This window comes from Pseudonaja textilis, chromosome 6 (assembly GCF_049901715.1).
Source record: "Pseudonaja textilis isolate UNSWEBS1 chromosome 6, rPseTex1.2, whole genome shotgun sequence".
Classification (NCBI taxonomy): domain Eukaryota; kingdom Metazoa; phylum Chordata; class Lepidosauria; order Squamata; family Elapidae; genus Pseudonaja; species Pseudonaja textilis.
In genome coordinates, this window is record NC_141995.1 from 20,565,257 (window position 1) to 20,581,308 (window position 16,052).

At 34.5% G+C, this 16,052-nt stretch overlaps 2 long non-coding RNA genes across 5 annotated transcripts in view; one reads left to right on the forward strand and one right to left on the reverse strand.

The window, feature by feature from the left end:
- Window positions 1-14,546, reverse strand: part of LOC148125410 (uncharacterized) — a 108,543-nt gene extending 93,997 nt beyond the window's left edge. For all 3 annotated transcript variants that reach the window (XR_015744081.1, XR_015744084.1, XR_015744080.1), the window contains exon 1: window positions 14,351-14,546. This is a non-coding gene — a long non-coding RNA (uncharacterized LOC148125410). The remainder of the gene's footprint in view (window positions 1-14,350) is intronic.
- A 107-nt stretch (window positions 14,547-14,653) lies between these two features.
- The window catches only part of LOC148125412 (uncharacterized), a 61,023-nt gene continuing 59,624 nt past the window's right edge, over window positions 14,654-16,052 (forward strand). For both annotated transcript variants that reach the window (XR_015744088.1, XR_015744087.1), the window contains exon 1: window positions 14,654-14,888. This is a non-coding gene — a long non-coding RNA (uncharacterized LOC148125412). The remainder of the gene's footprint in view (window positions 14,889-16,052) is intronic.

The window sequence follows — 16,052 nt, forward strand, 5'->3', positions numbered from 1 at the left end:
AATAGGTTGTCCTCCTCAGGCAAAATTGAATAACCCCCGATATGGCCTGGAGGCACATAATACAAATTCAATAAGTCTGCAGTGTCAGTGCCCTGTCATTTTTTTTTTTTTTTGGCAAAGCAAGTAATTATTCCACACCAACATTCAGCAATAGGAGGAAGAAACAGCTTGAGATAGCTTTGTCCGCCTACCTAGAACTGTTACGTTAATGGGATATTTCTCTAATAAGAAGTAATTCCATCTTTTTCCAGTGCCCCTTTGCTGCCAGATTCATCTCCTCCTGAACATTTCAAGTATATGTTTTGTGAAGGCTTTTACCAGCAGCATCTGTGGGAAAGTTTAACAACTTCACTGCTGTTGTTTAATATTTTCCACTTTTATGGGTTACAGTTGTGCTGTCTATTTGCTTTTACTGATTTGTCAAAGATTTATTATAAACCAAATACAGCTGTTCTTCCTTTTCCATAAACTGAAGCTCTTTTGGCAAACCTAGTTTCCACTATGAAAATAAATTTAAAATAGTTTTCCTTCTCGTACAAAGCATCTGCAGCCAGTTGTCATTTAGTGGTCAGTTGGGTGCCAAATTGGTGGTCACCTCACTTTAGTGGAAAGCAAATGCCTATGATTTAAAAATAAACAGCCAAAAAGGCAAGCAGATGACCTCTCTCCTTTTCCAGCATATATTTAGTTAGCTCCCTAAGAAAAATTAAACAGTTTGTATATTCTGAAGTTCTATTTATGTTGGTTAATTGTGTATTTTAAAAACATTTACCTTAAACTAATATTACATCTATAGTTTAATAATCTTTAAAAGTTTTACTCTCATATTATACTCACAAATATAATCCTAGAGAATCTTTTAAAATAAAAAAAAATGCTACCACTTTCTGCAGTAAGAATTAGGATTGTAAAAACATCCATCTGTATGTGTGTATTTTTCTCTCTGTGTAATATATACCTTGGATAATAGTCCATTCTTTGCAGAACATGGAAGTCTCTTTAACCAGCCATTCAATACTATCAATTGATTAACTGTTGAACATCATCTTTTTTTGTTATTGTTCTTGTTTGTCTTGTTTTGTTTTTGTTAGGCAGAGGATTCAATAAATGCTTTATTCTTGTTGGACTCGCTCTGAATAGAATAGAATAGAATAGAATAGAATAGAATAGAGTAGAATAGAACACAACACAACACAACACAATAAGATGTTTGGCACAAAAAGTAAATTATTGGTTTATTAATGATAGGACATTATTTTTTTCTTCTTGAGAACTTTACAAGTGTAATAAAGACCCCTGTAAAAAAGTATAATAATCATTTCAGGACTGGTTGATTATTTTGGGATAATTTCCTTTGCAGGTTCATCATAACTCTTACGTTGTTATTGTTTTAGGTAGCATTTTAATCCATTTTGGCAACTAGATTTCAGAATATTGCTGCCCATGTGTTATAAGTGCAAGTTATGTGATTATAAACACTAATAATAAAATGCTGAAAATATGCATATTCTGAGATTTAAGGAAGATTTTCCTTATTAAGGCTTTATAGCTAATAATTTCTGTATTTTCCCTCTTTTATCCCTCCTTCTGTTTCTACTACTTGATTAAAATGCCATTTAAAAGCAGCCTCAGTGTTATTTGATTTAGCCACAAAAATGTGCTACTCATTTATTGTGGTGACATTCAACCATAAAATTAATCTGTTTATGCTTTTTACCAGTTAAGCTTTACCTTTTACTCCTAGTTTTTAAAATAAATTAGACACTGTTTGTAGAACAGCCCAAATACTAAAGTCAACCATAATGCAGTAGCCAATAAACTTTTCAGGTTTTTTTTTGAGAGGAATAGAGAGGACATATTAGTAACCTTTCTTAAAAATGTAGATTTCATTATTTCAGTGCAAAGCAAAAAAAAAAAAAAATTGCAAGAGAAGATCTAGCACACTAAAGAAGCTAACAAGATTAATACTTCGGATAATTCCAGGCTGTTTTTATATCTCTTATACAACAATGTGATATGGGGAATGATCATGTAGCATTGGTGCATTCCTAAATGAAGATACAGCCATTATATTATTATACTACCAAGCCATTCCTTTCAGCGATGGGTTTCAAAAATTATTGCTACCAGTTCTGTGGGCATGGCTTGGTGGCCATGGTGTGGTTTGGTGGGCGTGGTGTGGTGGGCATGGCAGGGGAAGGGTACTGCAAAATCTCCATTCCTTCCCCACTCCTGGGGGAAAGTTACTGCAAAATCCCATTCCCTCTCCACCCCACTACCCTGCTTTCTAGCTCTGGTCTCCTGTGCAAGGCAACAAAAGAAGACCCAGCCAATCAATTGGGACTTGGGAGTCAGAGAATAGAAGGGGGTGGGGCCAGTCAGAGGTGGCATTTGCTGGTTCACTGAACTAGTCAAAATTTCCGCTACCAATTCTCCAGAACTGGTCAGAACCTGCTGAATACCACCTCTGGTTCCTTTCACTGATATTCTAGTTTTTGTCATGTAGATCAGCAGTCCGAACCTTTTTGGCTCTGTGCCCCAGCAGTGCCCCAGCAGTCTTGGGGAGGGAGGGATAGTTGCATGCACGTAACCTAATCCTAAGCATGTACAAATAAACATTTGCATCCTTTCCTGCTGCTTGTTAAGCCTGGTCCATGGTCTGTTGAGAACTTCTGATCTAGGTTATACTTTGTGGAGATACTGGTGATACTGGTGAGATTCTAAATGTAAATAAAGCAAACTGTCTAAAAAAGCTAGCAAATTTATCTCTGTTGGTTTGAAGTAGTCCTAGATTTCTAAGCAAGGCATTGTGTAGTTCTATGTGTAAAGTCAGAGAGTTAGTTTCTGACATCAGGAACCTGAGAACCACAAGTAGGCCTAACCTCAGAGTACTTTTCAGCCGAAAAGTGGTAGCATAATTTTTTTGCCTCCTTAATAGCAATACTACTTAAACGTGTGTACCACTTCACAGTGCTTTATAGCCTTCTCTAAGCTGTCTCCAGAGTCAGCATATTGCCCCCAACAATCTGGGTCCTCATTTTACCCAGCTCAGAAGGATTGAAGACTGTGTCAACCTTGAGCTGGTGAGAATTGGGCTGCTCGCAGTTGGCAGAATTAATCTGCAATCATGCATTCTAACCATTGTGCCACCATGCATAATTTCTTTTTTTTAAAAAAAAACACCCTAACTCTCAAAAAATCCTTCTTCCAATCCTGGCCAAAATCCTGGTACCCACCCACTATGGCTGTGGCCTTCCTAAGATATTGTCCATTCTAATAGACCTTGTATTCTAAAAAGAAGCAAAATGTTTATTAATACTTGGCAAAGACGAAGTACAGAATGTATATGTAGTTCTTTATATGAATCATATGATTTGCCACTATCCAAAAACCAAACAGGCTTGTATAAACTAAATGAAATGAGCAGTTGGAGTGGCTGAATAAAAAGTATTATATAATTTTTATTTTGAAACTTTCAGCATGCAATTATGATAAAAACATCTGAACAAGAACAAGTGCACTTTTTCAACTTGATCGAGAAAAATGATTCATGTTGAAAGTGTGTTTATGTGTTTAACAAAAAATTGCTTGTTTAATTTCTTATGCATTCATCAATGCCAACAAGCTACAAACTCATCAGTAAACTTGGATGATTAATTTCATTATTTAAAAATAAATGTACTTATTACTGTATTGAATATCTCTGTACAGCAGAATTGTGGAGTGTAGTACAAAATTTTCCAAATAAAGACCCTATCAACAAATAAGTACTATAGTTATCTTAAGTCATGGTGTTAGAGTTTCATTTTCCATGTAATCCCTTGGCATATTTATTATACTTAATATCAGAAAGCAGTAACGCACCAGTATTTTTCACCTTTTTTCTACTATTTTATGCAGTCTTATCCATTCTAAAGTAAGCATTATTGTGTCCACTGGAATTTACTTTCACTTCTAGGTACACTTCTTGCCACTTTCAAGAGCTTCTCATTTTAATAGAGAACAGATCTGAAAGTATTCATTGAAATTATTTACCGCAAAGTATTTTAGATAAGGTGGTCCTCGACTTACAACAGTTCATTTAGTGACTGTTTGAAGTTATAATAGCACTGGAAAAAGCACTTATGACCATTGCAGCATTCCTATGGTCACATGATCAAAATTCAGATGCTTGACAACTCAAGCATGACTCATATTTATGATGATTGCAGGGTCCTGGAATCATGTGATCATGTTTTGTGACCTTCTGATAAGCAAAGTCAATGCGGAAACCAGATTCACTTAACAACCATGTTACTACTTAAAGTTGTACAGATATCTTTAACAACGGTAGCAAGAAAGGTTGTAAAAGGAAGCAAAAATCACTTAACAACAGATTTGTTTTGCAATGGAAATGTTGGGTTCAGTTGTAGTCATGATTCGTAACTTAACAAGTGCAGCAATTCTCTTAACAACTGTGGCAAAAAAATATCATAAAATGGGACAAAACCCACTTAATAATTGTTTCACTTAGCAACAGAAATTGGGGTCAATTATGGTCGTAAGTCAAGGACTCCCTATAATGATCTGATCATCAATCATGGGAGGGTGCATGGGTTGGAATATAGAAAAAGAATATATATATATATATATATATATATATATATATATATATATATATATATATATATAGTATATGTACATGTATGTATGTATATATATGTATATATGTATATATGTATATATGTATATATATATATATATTTCTTCTCAGTTGTACATTTGCACATGAAGAAAATAAGCTGTTGATAAATGTCTTGTTTAGGAAACATGAGTGAAGGATTGGGTGAAAGTTGGACAAGCCCCAGCTGTATCACAAATCTTTTATTTAGTTTATAAAATCCCTTCATGTGACCTAAATTTAAATTTCATTAGATAGCTTTACTTTCTATCTTCAAAAAATAGATGAACATCCAGTGGAAAAGCTGTGTAATTGTTATTATTTTGTAAAAGAATGGACTGGATTCATTAGCTTTCTGGCACCATCTCTTAAAAGTCAGACCCTTCTTCCTACAAGAGTAATTATCCGGTTACCTTTTTGGAACAAATGAACGTAAGAACAAGTTCCTATATGGTGACTCAAGTATCAGTTCTAAGTCTGTTCAATTAACTTTTAGATCCCATTCTACACATTAAAACAGTATTTTCCCTTTATCCATATTCTCAACGATTCTTGAATTATACAAGGATCTACATTAGTAGGTGACTCTTTGCTTGTTGAAAATCAAAATGATCCCTTTGTCTCAGAGAAGCAGTAGCCAGCTTAGTGCCAAACAATGGGAATGAGAGTAATTCCGAAACTTCATGGTTGGTTGATTACATAGCAAGGATAACTTAATTCAATACTGTGCTAATACTGTAGATAAGGAAAAAAGTGACCTTATCATCTTAGAAAGAGAATTGCCAAAGCTTGCATCACCTCTTACTGCAGAGTTGAATATTTAATGGAAGAATAGGAAGGGCTTCCACCATATTTTCACCTCAGTTTCTAAGTCTGGAATAGATCGACATCACTCTGCATTAAGCTATACTGAAAGTAGATTGCAGCATCATGCACCACATTGCTGGTTGATTACACAGCAAGGATAACTTAACTCCGTATTGCACTAATAATTCATAAACTATAGATAAGGGGGAAATAACCTGATTATCTAAAAAGGGAACTCCAATATCTGCATCATCAAATAATCTCATGAGAATAAGAAAATTAGAAATGTTGCATACATGTTCCAGGAAGAATTTTTCTGTTTTCTTTTTCTTTGATGTGTAGCATCATCTACTGCTAGTATTGGTTCATGAATCATGAAAAGACTTGCACAGTTAAAAGGGGAGGGGAAGGCCAAGGCAAGAGTTTAAGTAGAATTTGTTGCTCAAATTTTGATTAAGACAAAAAGAATTATCTTATTCTTTTGGTTGTGTAGGAAGATTCAGGCTGAATAATGACACCCCAGATGGTTATTGATTAAGAAGTTGTGCCATGAACAATGGCAGCTCTTACCAGTTTAAGTTTTTAATTGCTGTTTTTTATATAAATTTATAATCTTTCAGATCTAAATTATTGTGGAACAAAAGAAGTACAAAATATCCATATTAAAAGGATTAAGAATAAGTATTCTGTCATATGCAAATTATTTATCCCCAACACAAAAAAGAGCAGAAGACATATATGGAATTCCTAAGGAAATATATATATATTGCCTCTCACTACTCCTTTTTGCACAAATGCCAAATATTCTGGATTAGACCATTTTTCTTTGGATATATTTTGTAGAATCTTGTTTAAATGTAGTCAGAAATTTTGGATGTTATTAGTGTTTTTTTTTACTTTGTACTCTCTTAGTGATATTTTGAAAACATTGTGTTGAACTAAAAGAAATTGGAATGTATACCAAAACTAGTGATGGATAGTTGATCCTCACTCATTTTGTAGCCATGGTAATCTTATGCAGATCCTTTATAGAGTTTTCTTTAGAGTCAGAAATATTTCATGTATTTGTATCCTACTACCGATACTTGAAATTTGACAAAATTTTGAACTCTATGATTACAAAATGGTGCATTCTATACTGGCATCATCAGTACATGTTAGAAAACATTTATGTCATTATCTCTTAAGCAGTTATCCTTCTTTCTCTGGTGTTGCATTGACTATTAACATTCAAAAACATACCCATTGATGTATAATACATTCATGATCAAAAGGCCATCCAAACTTATCTGTCATGGTGAATTTGATACAACATCATAAATTGCTCAAGCCACTGAAAAACAATAAACTGAACATGTTACAAGAGTGGGCAGTTTTTTTCATTGGTATTGCATCTTTCAAGATGACAGGAAACCACAAGGGACCAGGACATTCTTAGTTGTATGAGTTTGTGACTAATAGATAGTTTGATGTGACAAGAGCTAAGTGTCAGGGGAAATAGAAGCATCTTTAAACTCAAAAACCTTTGTGTCTCATTCTTCTTCAGGGTTATTGTTTCAAAATCTGTAGGGGCCTCTTTTACAGTTTGCATTTACAGACAATATGCAATCAGCAAGAACTCTAGTTTTTCTGTCAGTATTGATTTGCTGTCATTCAGTTCTTCAGCTAATTTGCTTGTTAGCAGTATTTTCAAAGGGGTATTATAATTTGGTTGTATAAAAATTTTAATGACTTTAATACATTTACAGCTGTATTAAATTTTGCATGATTTAATAATGTAGTATGTCACACAATGTTATTGAATTTCTACATCATATAAAATTTTGTCACAAAATTAAATTTTATTTCAATGTGTTTATATGAGATTTTCATGTAAATTCCAAGTAAACCTTTTGAATTCTGAAAATCCTATCAGTTTGTATCGGCATGTTTCTACTGTATAAGAAACTACACGTATCTGAAAATTAGAAATCACATTTTTAATAATTTAGAATTCTGAGGTAAATATTCAAGTAATTCTGTATATCTCAATGTCTTATCACTGTGAGATGATTTAAATATCAAGTTAGTTAAATAGTTTTAAAATTCAGAAACCATCAAATAATTTGAAACTGCTAATTTCATTTGTTAATAATCTGAGCATTAGTGTTATGAAACTGAGTAAGAGTTTTTAACTAAACCAGGAGTCCCAAATTCTCCATCTCATCAACCCATTCATAAAGTTTCAGATTGCTCACCAAGCATTTATTATATAAAATAATTTAAGAAATATTACTTTAATAGTACTACAAATAATCATTTTAATTTCCAAAAACATGCATTTTCTCCTCTGCTTTCTCCTCAGGCAGAACAAAGCTGTGTAACTAAAATAGAAAAATTAAACAAAGAATAATTGAGCAACTAGACTAGCACAAAAGCAGCTGAATATGACTGACAGCATTGAAGTTTGTTCCAAAGAAATAGCTATAGCAACTATTAAAAGATGTCAGTACTGTAATATCAAATTGAGCATCAGAGCACTACAAGAAACAAACCAATTAATGTACAACACAGTTGCAATTGTAACTGAAGATTTTGAATGAAAAGTCAAAAAACAAACAAAAAAAAGCCAACAATGCATCACCAAAATGGAAGATTTTGATGTAAAATAAGCTCAGTAAAACTGAGATCAGTTGCAAGGACACTAGAACAAATGAAAGGAAAGAAACTGAAGATTAAGAAGATTAAAAATATCTTATCAAGAAACATCATTTAGAGACAAGGAAGCACTAGAATTAATGAAGGAGTAAATAACAGCCATAGACAAGAAAATCAGCAGCTATGATTCACAAATTGCAAATTTAGGCAGAAGAAAGCCTATAGGAAGACAATAGTGAATCTGACAAAGAAAAAAAGTGAAATTCTGGCATGGCTATGAAACAGTCCTAAGAAATACAAATACAACAAGAATGCAACTTGGTTAAAGAAAGTGGATAAGAATAAAATAGAAGCTGAAATGAAAGAACTGGTAGAGAAAAGGGCAAGAAAGATCAAGAAAGATCAAGAATTAGTCAGCACCAGGTGAAGATGAACTGCATGGTTCTTGATTGAAACATCTGTCTGGGCTATATCCACTCGTTGCAAACCAGTTTAAAAACGTACTCAAGGAGATAGAATTGAAGATTGGTTAATATCTGACAATAAAAGATCCAAAAAAGGGTGAAGCACCAGGCAATTACAGAGCAACTACCTGCTTAACAACAACCTTTAAATTGTTCACTGGTATGGTAGCTGATGCAGTCTAACAGCATCCAATTGAAAACAGGTTGTTTCCATCTGAACCTAAAAGAACCATTCAGACAGCAGAGGAGCAAAAGATCATCTCATTCAAAATATGATTTTAGAAAAGTACAAAAGAAGGAAGACCAACTTGATTATAGCTTAGACTGATTACAAGAAAGCATTTTAATATTGTACAATTAATATGTGGAATATTACTATTTTAATATTGGAATGAACGATGTTGTAAATTTTGATTATTGTTCAACAAAGATATTTTACCCATACGAACACTATACAGAAGCCTGATGATGGCAGATGAGACTCTGCCGAAACATTGCTACAACTTTAAAAGCACAACTATAATGATGTGGGAAAATACCTGAACAAAGCTGAATACCATACATATAAATACCCGCAAAAACTTAAAAAAACAAATATCTATATCTATATATCTCTATATATCTCTTCATATCTCTATATATCTCTATCTATCTATCTATCTATCTATCTATCTATCTATCTATCTATCTATCCATCTGCTTCCTAATAAATGATAGCCGTCCATTTACTCAGAGCCAAGTTGCATTAAAAGCCTCCAATACAGGAACAAAATGTTTCCAGCCAATCAAGACAAAAAAAGCCACAAAACAGATAGAAGATATTAGAAACACCAATCAAGCAGAACACAGCAAACTCCAAGACCAATAAACACAGACCAAGACTCCCAACCAATCAGGATGAAGAAAAAACAATGCTGGCACAGCATAGGCTAGCCCCAAATTTAAAACAGAAACGGCTGTGAAAGTCTGACTCACAGATGAACACAATACACAAGCCTGATGATGGCAGATGATATTCTGCCGAAACGTTGCTACAACTTTAAAAGCACAACTACAATGACGTGGGAAAATACCCAAACAAAGCTGAATGCCATATATATATACACACACACACACACGCACACACGCACACACGCACACACATATGCACGTGCACACACACACATATAAAAAGAAAGCATTTGACTCCATTTTACAAGATTGAATAATCAAGAAGTAGCATAATTATTCAATTTCCAACGCCTGCCAAAGTAGAGGAAAGCTAACCATTCTAGTTGAACATATGCATATGCAGCCAACCATTCCAGTTAAGCATAAAAAGAAAATGACAGAATTAAAGGAACTACAGAATGATTTCAAAGGTTATTAAACATGAATGTGAAAATAGAATTGGCATTTGTTATTATTTCTGGTTAGTTAATAAAAACTTTTTTGAATAGAACTAAAATGGGAAATCAGTAGGGGTTTTGTCTTCAATAGATCGGATTTAGGAAGAATTAAAACTTAAACTGGCATAATGACTTATTCAGATTCTCAACAGTCAAAATTTTTCTTCTTCTGGTATTATCTATCTATCTATCTATCTATCTATCTATCTATCTATCTATCTATCTATCTACCTACCTACCTACCTATCTATCTATCATATATCTATCCATAAAAATAGTATAAGTGAAATTATATTAACATGATTTTTTTAAATTGATGTCATATACCTCTGAATAGACAAATCAGTACCTGAACTTTAATCCAATATTAAAATTGCTTGTAAAAAATAGTAGAACAAGCATCTTACATTTTTTTGTTAAAGATATATTAATCTCATCTCAAAGGAGCTATGAATGTTACAACTAACCCCGGAGCTGTAAAATGAACTGTAAAATGGATTTGATGTTGGAATATTATAAATTCTGTCATTATGGACAAGATTAACGACACAGCCTGGTGATCATCTTTGCTCTTAGTGCTCTGGCAATGTCTAACACATGTATTGCTTAGTAATTATAGCTGACTTAGTGGAAATAAAGGCATGAGAGGGATAATAGAGAGACAAATGCTTTGCACAAGTGAATAGGGAGATTGTAATTTCATAGGGGCTGATTTCAGAACAGGTTAAGTCACAAATAAGTTAACAGCTTTAATGTGAGAATAAAGTTCTAATTTATTTTCATTCAGCTGAATTATAAAGCAGAAATTCACATGATGTGTAAGATATGTCTTAAGGGATCTATTTAAGTTATTGCTGAAAGCAACTTTAAAAGTACAGTAAATTGTTAATTCTCTCTCTCTCTCTCTCTCTCTCTCTCTCTCTCTCTCTCTCTCTCTCTCTCTCTCGTGCAGATATTAAATGCACATTAGAAAATATAAAACTGATATTCAGGTCCACCTTTGCTGTACAAATGATCTATGCATTGGACAGAGAGAAAGAGTGATTCTCCAGACTAACAGTCAGTTGTCATTTGTGTTGAGGAAGAACTGATCATAGAATCAGAGTATTATTATTATTTGTGCTGTTTTAGTCTGCTTTTTAAGTCCAGATTTACCATATTGGGATATATTATCAAATCTTTTTGGCTCTTGTTATCTATTGTGGAATAAAATATATTTGACAGTGACACTAATGCTGAACAATTCCGCTTAGAAAATAGGTAGTAAAACATATTATTGGAATATTTGGTGGAAGTTGAAATCATGACTTTATATCTATTACTAAATTCAAATTACATTTGGTTTTCCCAGTTGACAATAGTGGTAGTAACTCCAACTAAAGCAATATGTAAGAGACCATTATGGACCATTCACTTTTTCATCTCAAAGGCACTTGTTGATGCTCTTATATACAAACAAATCCATGACAGAAGTAAAACCCATATTTCTATTGAAATCTCAAGAATATTGTTAAAGTGAACATTTCCAGAATAATGCAAAAACTAATATCTTTAATAGTGCCCCATCAGTGGCTTCATGTACTTAAAAATGTTAAAATGATAGCAAGACATTTGACAAAATATTAAAATGATATTTGACATTAAAGTTGTTCATTTTAAAAAATGTATTTCGGCTGTATTAGAGGCTGCAAAAGATGTTCTTGAAGATATGGGAAACAGATTAGCTTATTGGATGTATGAAAATTTTAGGATTCTAGGACCATATGATAGGTCATGTGATGATTGGGTTTCTTTGGGGAATGATATTTTAAGATATATAAGAAGCTTTATGGGAAAATCTTTACATGTTAAATAAGTTTGATACATAAATAAAAACATAAATGTTATTGTGATACTTGGTGGCATACTTTTAATAAATTGCTATTATTGTTGATTGTATAGACGTGTAGACTGGTTTTGGCATTTTAATCTCTCTATTGAGTCCTTCCCAAGGACTCATCTGGGATAGGTAGATATTATTGTTATGCGGTGTAGAAATAGCACAGCAACATATAAGATGTTCAACAAATTATGACTGTATAAAGCATGTGGGAAGTGGCTAAATGTATTTTATTGAGAAATAGGAAAAGTGATATTATTCCAGATGTTAAAGAATTGCTTTTTGGAAATGTGTGACTGATTTGTTTTAGAAAAGGCAATGTTTTGCATTAATTAAAAAAGAAAGCAAAATGTACCACTATGGCAGAAATTATATGAGATTTTATTTTAGTTTTTTTTTAAAAACTAAAAACATTATGTACCAAAAATATTGATGCTTTTATCTTTGATGCTTTTATCTATTTTGTTAACCAAGATACAGGCTATGTAAGAATGCAATTTAAGGTTAGAAGACAAGTCAACCCTTTTCTTTTGAGTCAAAATGTTGTTTCTTTTCCCCATATACTTCATATAAATGTACAGTTAGTCCATGAATTACAACTGTTAATTTAATGACTGTTAGATGTTAAAATGGCAAATGACTTATAACCAGGTCTCCGCTTGGGTGGGGGTTGGACTAGATGACCTATAAGGTCCCTTCCAACTCTGATTATCTGTTATCTGTTAACCAGGGTTGAGATTCAAATTTCTTAAAAACCGGTTCTGTGGGTGTGGCCTAATTTGTGTGACTAGGTGGACATGGCTTGATGACTGGGCGTGGCTTGGTGGTCACATGACTGGGTGGGCATGGTTTGAATGTAAATATTGTAAATATTTATATAAATATTGATTTTTTTATAAAAAAGAGCAACTTTTACCCAAAATCAGGCAAAGCAGGCAGGCATATTGAGTTGCTCACAGAATCATAGATTCACTCAGAGATCTATCTTTCTGCAATCTGCTGCCTGAGTATGTCCCATAAAATTTGCTTGCAAGCAAAGTTACAAAAGTAACTCACAACACACCATGCATGTAAATATTGATTTTTTTATTTAATAAAGAGCAACTTTTACCCAAAATCAAGCAAAGCAGGCAGGCAGATTGAGTTGGTTGCAGAATCACAGATTCACTCAGAGATTTACCTTTCTGCAATCTACTACTAAGTTTGCACTGAAAATAGAAGCTTCAGCCCTAAGGAAGGTTCAGCTCTGCTTTTTGATTAGCTAGAAAGCAAGAAATCCAACAATTTTCTGCTTTCTGGCTAATCTAAATATCCCAGAACAGCTGATAGTCAGAACAGATGATGGTTGGGGGAAAAAAGGAAAAATAGCAACTTAGCAAAAATTAGATGAAAGCACAATGCTGTTGTGGTTTGCCGGCAGCCAGTGCAGATGGCAGCGGAGTCAGACAGTGAGGAAGAAAGGGCAGCAGTCAGGGAGTCTGGAGAGGACTTGGACGAGGGTCCTGCGCAGGGGTGGGATTCAAAATTTTTAACAACTGGTTCTGTGGCTGTGGCTTACTTGGTGGGTGTGGCTTGGTGGTCATGTGACTGGGAGGACAGGGCCAACTCAATGTCACGCATGTCAAAGGGCACTTCTCCTCGCCTGGTGTCTCATGACAGTGGGGATGCTGCAATGGTCGTAAGTATGAAAAACGATCATGTCACTTCTTTCAGTGCCACTGTAACTTTGAATGGTCACTAAATGAACTGTTGTAAGTAAAGGATTACCTATACAAAAATACAAAAGGATTCTTTGTTTGCAAAATATCACCCTAAATACCAATCATTAGATTAAAAATACCTGCAAGCCAGAGTTACAAATCTGGCAAGGTGCCAGAGCACCTTGAGGAATTAAAATAGTTAAACTGCAATAACTATCAGCAGCCAATTCTTGCTCATAAAGTGAAACCCTTTAGCAGAGAGTCATTTAAGCTGTCCAAAAAGAGGACACTTTGGAAAAGCAATCCTTAGATCCATTTGCACCACTTAAAGATACCAGCTGGTCTCACTCACCTCACAAGATATCCTAAGCAAATCATCCAGATTTAAGGAAAGGTCACATGTCCACCAGAAAGGCAGTAAAAAAATCAGTGTTGAGCTTGAATCCTGCCTCTTGGAAGTACACCCCAAAGGACAGTGCCAGATACTACTAAAGCAGTGAAGGAAGACCCCCTCCCCAGATAGAAAAAGAAACCATGAGGCAGGAAAAAATTCAAACACAATACAAATAATTAAATCACAACAGTAGCTGTTGCTTGTCAAACCAATTACTAGAACAAATAGATACAGGAACTAGCCAGATTTCTCAAACCAGTTTCTGTTCAGGAACAGAGATTAATCTTTTTCCTTCCAAACAAAGCTGAATAGGGAACATTGCCCCATCAATAAACACAGGATTAAACATCATCAAGCACAAAATTAAACTTCACCAAAAACCAGTTTTAGACCAAAACTCAGAAAGGGTATGTGAACTTACGTTTGAATGTCAATCTTTCTAGATAGCCAAGAAGCCTTGCTGAATGGCATTCATCTTGGTTCCTTGTCATTAAAAAGCTTCTTTCCAGCTCTGCTTCATTAATTCAATTATTTCTTCAAAGTGCTGATCATTCAATGCCAGCTGGAAGTATTTACAGGGGAGTATTTCCTCCCAACAGCAGTGTTGGGAGCTTAAAACAACCCTTCCCCTTTAAGAAAGTATCAGGAAAGGAAAAGAAACCTCCTCCTTCGGAGAAAAGTAAGTCTAGGCATACTGCCAAGAATATAATAAGGGTGAAAAAAAAGCAAAAGGAGACTTCTTCTAACTACCAGTTCTCTGAACTGCTTAGAAAGTTAGAACCGATAACTGGTCAGAACCAATAGAATCCCACCCCAAGTCCTGCATTCGATGCAGGGATGGGGCCAAGGCCACCTGAGAGTGGGGTGCTGCCTTCGGAGCCTTTGGAGTCTGGCAGCAGCGAAGCAGAGGACTCAGGGGAGCCTGTTCCCAATGCGTGTGTACGCAGAGCTGCTAGAAGGTGAGAGCAGCTGAAGCAGAAGAGGTGACATGGGAGTAAGGCTGGGAGATGATTGCCTCTCTCATAAGGGATAAAAGTCAGACCTCAATGACAAAGCAATGCAGTTCAATTAGATTCAATCTTCTTGAAACTGCGTATTCTGGTTGATTTTTTTCTGATACTTCGGATGTTTTCTAATTACTTTGAAGACTTCTGTTTTTGGCAGCATTCCTCAGCACTGACAAGCATGGGCTTGGGGAACTGCGTATAATGAGTTCTGGCTGGAAATGAAAGTAATTCCCAGTGTTGCATTAAAATAGGTTTTGCTTTTGAAACGTATTGTGTTTCAATACGTTTGACGAAGCCTGGGTCAGAACAACTGCAGGTAAATTGGATGGAATGTAAGCCCAGGAGGGAGGGAGTGGGTGGGGAGGGGAGGAGCAGCCAAAACTGCTCTAACCACTAGTGATGCAACCACTATGTTGGTTAAATAAATCTGGCCTCTCCATTGAGTTTGCTTGTTGGAAGGTCTCACATCACATGATTCCGGGACACTGAAGCCATCAGAAATTTGAACTAGTTGCCAGAGCCAAACATCCGAATATCCATTGACTTTGCTTGACATCTTCATTGACTTTGCTTAGCAATTGTAGTGATTCACTTAACCACTGTGGCAAGAAAGGTCATAAAATGAGGCAAAAGTCACTTAACAAATGTCTCACTTAGGAATAGAAATGTTGGGCTCAATTGTGGTTGTCAATCAAGGATTACCTTTATTGATTATTCTTTGATAATCCTACAAGGTGATTTGTGAAACTTATTTGGAATTCAAAGTTCATCTTTGATAGAATATTTAGTTTTAATGTCGTGATATAGTCTAGCCAAGAAAGTTTTAGTTTTTCCATCTTTCAAGATCTTGCTTTACATCTTTCCATAATTTATTACAATTGTTACTTCAAGCTACAATTTAAGGGAAAATTGGTAGAAAATGTTTTACAGATGGTATTTAACTCCTTCAATAATTTCCATGTTAAACAAATCATATAAAATAAATGTTGGGAATGCTACAACCAAGAAGGGACATTTTATCAGATGTAAAAAAAACCCTCAAAAATAGTAAAAAGAAATGCCTCAAACTATTGATCAAATTTTAAAAGTAAAATTTGAAGTGAAACCACAAATATT